Raw genomic sequence first — 10,096 nt, forward strand, 5'->3', positions numbered from 1 at the left:
ATGCAGCCAGCCTGGTAGAGCAGACAGTCCAGACCGGAGAGAGTGAGAGAGGGCTTGGAGGGAGAGGCCCAGAACATAAGAGGTTCCAGGAAAAAATAGGGGAACCATGAGACTATCTGATGCATTTGACCATGTGGAAAATAATACTGTGAAATTATATATATATATTGTTAATCCTCACCCGAAGATATTTTTCCATTGATTTTCAGAGAGAATGGAAGAGACAGAGAGAAACATTGATGTGAAAGAAAGACATCGATTGGTTGCCTCCCGCTCACACCTTGATCGAGCCTGTAATTGAGGTATGTGCCCTTGACGGGAATCGAAACCAGGACCCTTCAGTCCTATGCTCTATCCACTGAGTCAAACTGGTTAGGGCATGTGAAATATGTTGTATGTGTGGTATGAGGGAGGAAGAAAGTTTCCTTTACTCTCTGAGGGTTTTTGGCTGGTCTAATAATTAAACGTACATGAAACAAATTAACAAGAGAAAATAACCACATTTAATTACATACATAAGTATGGGAACCCCACATACATGAGAGAGCCAGAGACCCTGCATATATGGGAGGCTCAGAGACAGAAAGGCAAAATGGGGTGTATAATAGGCCATTTTGAGGTAAGGCCCCTGGGGCTTCAGAGGGGAGGAAGGTCTTTTGCAGGGTGATAAGAAGAGCAAATGTTCAGTAATTAGAAGTTTGCCCTGCCCTCTAGATAGGGCACAAAAAGTTGGTGATGATGCTTATTATGGGCAAGGCCCCTACTTTAAATTCTTTAAGGGAGAGGTAAAAGTTTCTCAGGAGCCAGCAGGGTCTTGATTGCCTGTAGCTCAAAACAATCCAAAAGTCCAAGTGGCACATTCCCAGAGGGTGGAGCAGGAAGGAGAGTACCTGGAACCCCTTCAGTGCTATGATGAAACGTTTGAGAAAAATGAGACATACTAGTAGGTATATAGAAACCTAAGCAAAGGAAAAATAGAGACAATTATTAACCTCAAGAAAAATGAAAACTAATGCAGAAATGGAAACATGATCCTATTATACTGCTTGGCCTCAGAAACAAACAGTAATTACACAGTTATAATGAAGTATCTCTAAATAGGAATTTAACCAAAAGTTGCTGTATACATATATCAGGAGGAGGTGGGGATAGGAAGTGATTGTTAGTATAGGGGACAGGGGGAGTATAAGCCAGAAAAAAATACCTGCCATACTTTAAAGTCAGCAGATGATGTATAACCATACTAATTAGAAACACAGAGGAAGAGGACAGACAAAAATAGTTTACAATTTTTTGTACATATTTGCCCTGGGGACTAGGACTTGAGGTGTGCAGCAGTGGATGCTGGTTTTCATTGTAAGTTTTATGAGACTATTTGACTTATAGAAAACATGTACTCAAATTACTTTGATAAAATTAAAAATCAATGACTTTTAAGAGATCATATAGCTAGAGAGGGGCAAGGCTGGGACTGCAAAACACACACACACACACACACACACACACACACACACACACACACGGAACACAAAAGACTAAGACCATCCACTTGTATTTCTAGGCTATCTCCAGAAGTAAGAGAGTGCAGTCTACCCCAAGTTCTTTTTACATCAAAACCTTTGTGGTCTCTGCCTTGGACTTAGAGACTGTGGTCTTCAAATTCTGTAAACTGGTCATCGCAAAATCACTTGGTACCTTGGTCGATGTGAAAACAACCTGACTCCAGTTATTCTACCAAAAAGGTTTTTCTTCTCTGCTCCTCTTGGAAATGAAGATTTGACTCCTGGTTTCTCTCAGAGCTGACTTGGTGTTAAACAGTCTCCCCAATCAATAACGTTAAAAATAAAGTATTTTTCTGTCCCTTGGGCTCAAAGACCTTGTCTTTGCCCTGGCAGGATGTTGATGCTGCACCAGTGGACTGTTAACTCTTGGTGTAAGGCTTTGATTCTGGCAAAATTCAAAAGCCATAGGAGGAATAACTCCATGTGGTTATCAGCCATTGACATAGAAAATTTTAATAAAGATTCAAAAAGCACATTTGGAGTATGTTTGATTGGTGTGGAGGATAGAGTGGAAGGAAAATAATTTGAGGGGAGATACAGGATAGAGGATTTAGGACACAAATGTGTGAGCATTGCAGCATTAAGTGTTTTGCCTGACAGGCAGGGACTCTTTGTAATTCTTTATACTTGCGATAATGAGAAAGTTAAAAGAAAAGCATATCTTTGTTTTTGACGTTGATTCTTATCCACAATGGAGAATGTGATAGCTCCTTTGCAAATCATTTGTTCTCAACTAAAGGGGCTCCCATTGTTAATGGCTTCCGGAGCTGAAACTGAACACTCTGGGATTTCCCCAAGACCATGTGCCCTGCTGCTGCAAGAGCAGCCCAGGCTTAGCACTGGAGTCCAAGCAACTATTCTAGGGAAGACTGTTTAGTTGCATTTTCAAAACCTCTCACTTATCACTCCTCTTTTTCCTCAGCCCTTCCTGGTGGAATTCGGAACAGGTTGGATTTGCTGCATTTCATGCCAGATAAATTACTGAAAATTGAAGCACAGCTACAGGTAAAATGACTATGGAAGCACTCGCCACAGCCAAATTCCCCCAACTCCATCAACAACAACAAGAAAGAAATGGCAAGGTATTTATTAACAGCTGAGCAGTCTAGCTTTGCTCCGGTCAGCTTCGGGTAGGAACTGAGTCATCTCAGATGGGACTTCTCCTGGCCATTTAACACTCAAGGAAACTCAATAATCAAGTGACATGATTTAATTTATGACCATTTTGAAATTTTTCTTTCTAATCTGTGTTGCATCCAGTCACTCACAGATTGATTTTTAAGAGTTAACATTCCACTAAATCCAGTTTTCTTTAGGCTCTTATTTGTATACTCATGACAAGTAATGAAGTGGATACACTTAGTTGAGGAATATTAAAAAACTTGTGTGATTATGTGTTTTGTTTTTCTCTTGGGTTGGTGACACATTTCTAGTCTTCTAAGCTTACATCACCTAAGAAGAACCAATAACATGTTCTAGCCTCCACTTATTTTCTTAATAGCCACAGGCTACTCTGCATCACCACTCAGATTTCTCCCCCTAGTACGCATGGCATTTGCTACCTAATGATCTGTGACACTAGAGCTGAGCTAATAACTACAGGTGAAAGGCGTTTGTCATAGTTACTACAAAAGTAAGTGTTCTTTGTTTTAAGCTCATTTTCCCTTCACTGTTAGAGTTTCCATGTCTATTTCAAGTTTAAAAATGACATTGAATATTGTTATACTGGTATATAAGTCTTAAGGTTACAAATAACTTTTTCCCAATTACTTTTAATATTTTATTGATACTATAGTCAAGCTCTATAATATACTTCTATGCTTTCTATAAATATACAAAAATGGTGGGGGTGGGGCTGGGGGTGGAGGGGTGAGTGGGTTTCAGCCCTGAAAGGATTAACGGAAAGACATTTTAAATTGGTGGTGTGCAAAACTTATTTCACTCCCCCCTTTTCTGTTGCTTTCTTCCTCCCTTTCTTCTTACATGTATGTGTGCATGTGCACAATGGAGGGAATGGACATGTGTGCGTGTGCAACACACAAGTCCATTCCCTCCATTATGCCTTACACCATGTAAGTCTGATAAAATGCAGAGAGAAAGAATGCCAGGAAACTATAAGGTCAAGGACTAGAACAATCAACGATCCCTTCTTTTCTTATCGGAACATTGTCAACCATTTTTCTGCTAAGGCAAATTCATTTTAGTTTCCCTTAAAGTAAAAATAAATGGTTACATATAATTTTTTTTATATTGGACTTCCCTCCTTGGCCTTATCTGGTTCCAACTGTTCTTTAGAATTATTTTCTTAGTCTCCAAATTCAGACAAAGCTCCTACTCTTCTGATTTGCCCAAGGGCAGCTCAGTCTGAGTCTCAGAGCCGTGCTGTAATGTATTTGTATGAATAAGAGCATCCTTGGGTGAGTCACCCCACCTCCCACAGACCCCTGTGCAAGCGCATGTAGTTTCAGAGCTCTGGTCAAAGAAGAGAGGCCAAATCTGGCCCTGTCTGAGCTCACTGTGAACCCTGTGCACAACATCAGTGCCTGGGGTTACTTTAAACTAAAGCATTTTAGTGTCTGACTATTCTTTTTCACTACTGTGAGTAATTTAATGAGGGTAAGTTTTAACAAACTAAAATATTAAAGAGTCTTTTGTCTTTATGAATGAGTTATTTAAAATATACTTGATCTTTAAAGAAAGCAATTTTATTCTTTTTCTAAAGATAATTTCCAAAGTCAGAGATTTTAATGTACATTTTAACTTTTTGAACTCTATAATGAGTACCATTTAGGAAACAAATACTTATTTCCAAAAGAAAAAAAATAAGCAAAACAAAAATTGTCATTTCTACTTATTTTTTATTTATCCCTTTGTTAAGTTTCTTCCATAGAGTATTTACACTCTTAATGAAGTATTAAATCCAGCTTTCAGTTTTAGGATAGCTCTAAAATATATATTTGGTTTAAAGACCTATTACCACTTATTTCTAACAGATAATTAAATGATTTTATTAAAAATTATGCATCATTGTGTTTTGTCATCAATACAAATTGAACAAATTTGTTAATCCTCACCCAAGGATATTTTTCCATTGATTTTTAGAGAGAGTGGAAGAGAAGAGAGGAGACAGAGAGAGAAACATCAAAAAGAAAATACCGCCCTAGCTGGTTTGGCTCAGTGGATAGAGCGTCGGCTTGCGGACTGAAGGGTTCCAGGTTCGATTCCAGTCGAGGGCACATGCCCAGGTTTTGGGCTCCATCCCCTGTAGGGGGTGTGCAAGAGGCAGGCAATCAATGATTTTCTCTTATCATTGATGTTTCTATCTCTCTCTTCCTCTCCGAAATCAATAAAAATATATATTTTTAAAAAAGGAAATACCATTATCCCAGTATATTGGCATTATAAAATAATAAACAAGGTTCTAGCTCTTAAGAGCTGGGTGGTCTAGTTTGCTACCATAAGAATCCAGAGAAATACTAATAGGAGCCAATTGCGTTTGGCCTTGAAAAATGGAAAGAATCTAGAGTAAAAGAGGAAACATATTTCAGGAAGTAGTAATGGAGTGAGAAAAAATATGAAAGCAAGAAGTAGGAAGAGAGCTGTAATGAAGGGCCCACAGGTATTAAGTGTCAGCCACCAATCATGAAATGCGTCCTCCGGCATAAGCCAGCACCAAAAGTTAAAGCAAAACAAAATTCAGAGCAGGGCTTTAAGACTTTCTTGGATTATAATTGTTATTTTATAAAAGGAGGCCCTCAGGACATCATTGATTACGTCTCCCAGTTTCTAAGGAAGAGGTATCCCATATAGTTGAAAGGAACTGAGTGTCTGCAGAACAGTGCTCTTTTGCTTGGGGATTAGGATAGAAATAATTCCTTCAAAGCAATATTTTAACAGCAGCAGCACCATGTCTTTGGAACAAAGAGCTATATTTGTAAAGCACATCAGACTTGTTCTTTTTCATTGCTCCACCTCTTCTGTACAAATCCAATGGGAGGCTTTTGAAAGCTATATGGCATAAGGGTCAGGGGAGACATGTAAAAAAAATCTAATCAAGCAATTTTATCTGCTAACTTCAAAGGGCAGCCAAGCATGAGGGACATTTGTGAAGATTCAGCAGGCAGGAGGCTTTAAGATGTCATATGACAGTTTGCTTGTGTCTGTGGGATTTTTAAGTATTAGGAGTATCTAATGAAGCCAGAAGGCGCCTTGGGGAAAAAATAAGTACTACCTGAATGTAATAATCACTCAAGAGGTTCAGGGATGTTAGTAATCACATCAGGTTGACAGAGTATCTGAAAACTCTATGTGAAGTGTTTGATATTCAAAACAATGATCTGATTATGTCTTCATTTGCTAGAACCAATCAATCACTGTCTCATTACTGTAGATCAATAGGTTGAGGAATTTGGTGGCAAAGACCAGATACAGAAGATGAAAGGCTTGTGGAAACAACATGCATTTGAATTGCAGTGCAGGTGTCTCCTATTTAATCTTCCTTTTAGTCAGAATCAGTTCATATCTAACTGCTAATAGATGTTCTAACCACTAATGTCAGTGGCTTCATGTCCTTTACATGTGCACAGCCTAAAGCCCAGGAAGGTCAAGTGCTTGCCTGGGCCAAAGGTCCAGACCTTGGACCCAGATCTGTAATAGTTTGTTCACCATTTCAAGGTTCTTGGTTCACAATCCAGTTCATGTAAGTTGTCTTTAAAAAGAAAAAAAAAAAAAGAAATTGTTAAAATGATCACATATACCTGAGAACAGGAATAACTTTCAATGATATTTCACTTGCATGTAGTCATTGATCTTTAGTCTTAAAATTCTGCAACTTCTCTAAAATTCAGGAGGCTGACTTGATGCTGCATGACTTAATTATTGACTAAAGTATATTTAGAAATCCTTAGATGAAAGGTGATGTGTGAAATTAAAGTATCTTATCAGAGAGTACCTGCGTGAAGCCGGTATGCATTTGGATTGGATGCATGTCACCTGGTTAGCCAGCAGGCAGGCTATTTTGGGAGATTGTGTATTCTTGCTGCAATAGTAGGAACGGAGAGAAGGCAATGCTGGCACTTTCTTAGAAGAAGCCCCAGCCCAAACCCTCCTTCCATTAATTATAAGTGATTTTACTTTTTTGGCCTTTTATTAAATATCTTTATATTTCAAGGTTTGTAACATCTTATCTGGTCACAGCCCTTTGTAGTTGACAAAATATCCATATAGATTATCTCTTGAAATTCTCAATGTGTGAGGTAGGCAGGTGGGTATCACTGCCCTCTTTTTGTGCATAAGTACAGCCAATTGTTGGGAATACGATGTCAGAAAATGAAATTTCTTACCAGAACAAGGCTGCTTCCCTAACTAGGGTTCCACCCTGAGCAGAAGTAACATTGATGTCATCCTCCCGAGGGCATGTTGGGGCATCACCGCTGAGTGGGGGTTGGCAGCTCTGGAGGATCACTGAGAGGGATTCTGGTTATCCTGGTTATAAATGCCAGGAAGTTAGAGCTCTCTCTTTGGTGTTACCACCATGTGTTATGAAGTTTTATGGAAGAATTGACTCAATCTTTTGGGCCTCAGGTCCATGTCTTACTTCACCTGGTTGACTCTGTATTTTGGAGCAGCGGGAAAAAGGCACCAGGGACAATTTCCCAGGCTGCCTTCTATGGCTTTACACTATACAACTTTAGGGGCACCATCACATCAAAGGTGTGATAGATGTTGACATTGATTATGATACTAGAGGCCCGATGCACAAAATTCATGCAAGGGTAGGCCTTTCTTCCCCTGGCTGCCGGTTTCACAGCCCCGCCTTTGTGGCTCTGCCCCCCCGCCCGCACTTGCCTTGGCCTGGCACTGCCCCCATCTGCCACCACACACCCTGGTTCCATAGAGACCCCCGATCGATTGCCCTGCAGAGGGTGGCCTGGGCCTCCCTCTTTGGGGTGATCGTGAAGCCCCCCGATTAGTTGCTCCATCGGCCAGTGGCCTGAGCCTCCCTCTGCAGGGCAATCATGGGGCAATGGCAGGACCCCCCTCCCCCCACCAATTGCATCACACCCACCTTGGCTGGCCTGGCACCAGTGCATGTCATAGCGTGGTTGTCCAGATGGTCATTCTGCTATTCAGCTGTTTGGTCAATTTGCATACTATGCTTTTATTACTATAGATTGTTCCAACAGGTTGAAAGTTAAGTATTGAGGTGCACTTTTCTTCTTCTAATTTATACAAAAGTTCAGGGCAAGTAGTGACCCTGAATCAGGACAAATTTATTTATTTTTATTATTTTTTGATCCTCACCTGAAGATATTTTTCCAATGATTTTTTTTTTTTTTTTTTTTTTTTTTTTTTTTTTTTTTTGAGAGAGAGGAGGGGTGGGGAAAGAGAAACATCAATGTGAGACACATCAATTGGTTGCCTCCTGCATGTGCCCTGACCTGAGCCAGGGATCAGACCTGTGACCCTTAGGTCTGCTGGCCAAGGCTCTAACCATTGAGAAACCAGCTAGAGCAGGACAAATTCATTTATCTATTTCTTGAATCATATATGAGCATTTATTCCAATATTGCCAGCAGTATGGAGAGCAGCAGGTCATCCTCAAAAATCTGCTCTGCAGTCCCCCATAAGCCAGCTGCTTATATAGGGTAAAACAAAGATTACAGGGAACTATGGATTATAGGTATGGGGAAGTAGGGATTACAGGCATGGGGAAGTTGGAGGCTCTGGTGGGACTCTATTGTTTGGGCAACGAGGTTGTTAATCTTTCCATGAGAATGGACCACATTCCAAGGTTGACTCCCTGGTCCAAGGTTGACTCCCAGGTCCCAGGGGTACACAACTCCTAGCCAGGTCAGAAAGGACAAATTTATTTTTTAAAAAGTGAGAATTAAGCCAAAAGAAGGGTTATTAGTTTTTATATTTTTTTATTGAATTTATTGGGGTGACATTAGTTAATAAAACCATACTAGTTTTAAGTGTACAACTCTGTAACACATCATCTGCATACTGCCTGATGTATTTACAACCCAAGGTCAAGTTTCTTTCTGCCACCATTTATCCCCCTTCGCCCTCTTCTACCTGAATCCTTCCCCCTTTCTTTAGTCAATCACCATACTATTTTCTTTTTGTTTTATTTAATAGGATGCTTTATATCATGGTCAATTCATTTAGAATGCAATTAATGAGAACATAATCCCATTCATAGTTAAGGACAAAAAGACAGTCAGTAAATTCTGTCATATTATACGTGGTTCATCAGAGAACACTGAATACAAAAATTTCAGAGTCAGGCCCAAGTTTAAAAAGTGTTAGAATGAATTAGAAAATAAGTTTACACAGCTTCAGTTCTCAAGCAGCTTAGGAAAAGAGTTCTTTCCCACGAAAATTTCACAGGTGGCTGAAGGACCAAGTTCTAAATTTCCTAGGTCATTGTAAGAACTTGTCCAAAGGATATTTTCTTTTTTTTTTTCATCTTTGCAATCTCCTTAAGAGAAACTTTTTCCAAATACTTCCCAATACTTCCTCAAACTATGTCCCAGTGAAAAATGGATCTATTCATAAAGGAGTAATGGTTTAAAATATTTTAGTTAGCTTGAATGCAATTTAATTGAACTGAAGCTTGACTAATAGGAGTTTGGAGCCAAAATTGAGTGTAAAGTTATAAATCATTAAAGCAAAGAGAACTCAAAGTTACCAAGAGCGAGAGTGTCAAAATAGGTGAAATGAAAAAAGGTTTTACATGTTGAATGCAACATTGAATAAATGCAACAAAAGAGTAGCCATCAAGCAATTTTCTCCAAAATTCTATAAAATTCCTATTTTCCAATTCTATTTTCAATCAATTCCTTACACCATGTGCAAAGGATTATAGGTATTTCTCAAAGTACTGAAAGATCTCTCATTTTTCTTAACCATACCTACAAATATTGATTGATCCCTTGCCTTCATTTCTCAATGAAACCTCTTTGCGATGGTCTCTCAAACCAAATCTACTATCTTTGCTTCTTCTCAGTCTTGACACTGTTCTATCATCACTGACCACATTTTCATCTTGGATGCTTTTGATTTCAAGGTTACTGTGCTCTTTTAGCTATCCTCACACCTCTCATTTCCCCTTTCATTTCACTCTCCTGGACTCCTCCTCTATGTCCTTATCTTATAGTCTATCTACCTGCCTATATTTTTCATATGTACTTTCTGAGCATTTTTATCTGCATTGATATTTCTCCATATTTCTTTTCTTAAGCTCTTTTCCCATTCCTACATTGTATTGTTTTACCTGACTGGCCTGCATTCAGTATCCCATTTATCCTGTATTTCTTTCCCTCAGATGTTTCCTAAGTCTCCTCTTGGCATCTTTTTCATTCTGCCGCCACAGAGCCTTGTGCATGCCAACTCCCCTGCCTTCAGTCTATCTTCATCTGATAAGCTGCATTTACACAACAAATATTTTCTTCATCTTATGTGATGTCTTTTGCAGTAGTTTTCAGTAACCTCTCACATCAAATTTAAGCAATTTCTCAAGAACTTCT

The 10,096-nt window shown here is 39.2% G+C and overlaps 1 long non-coding RNA gene across 1 annotated transcript in view; it reads left to right on the forward strand.

Moving 5' to 3' along the window:
• The window catches only part of LOC118660572, a 44,122-nt gene extending 41,048 nt beyond the window's left edge, over window positions 1-3,074 (forward strand). Inside the window, exon 3 of the long non-coding RNA XR_004968976.1 lies at window positions 2,485-3,074. This is a non-coding gene — a long non-coding RNA (uncharacterized LOC118660572). The remainder of the gene's footprint in view (window positions 1-2,484) is intronic.
• Window positions 3,075-10,096: the final 7,022 nt, after the last annotated feature.

The sequence above is a fragment of the Myotis myotis genome, unplaced genomic scaffold (genome assembly GCF_014108235.1).
Source record: "Myotis myotis isolate mMyoMyo1 unplaced genomic scaffold, mMyoMyo1.p scaffold_m19_p_7, whole genome shotgun sequence".
In the NCBI taxonomy this organism is placed as follows: Eukaryota; Metazoa; Chordata; class Mammalia; order Chiroptera; family Vespertilionidae; genus Myotis; species Myotis myotis.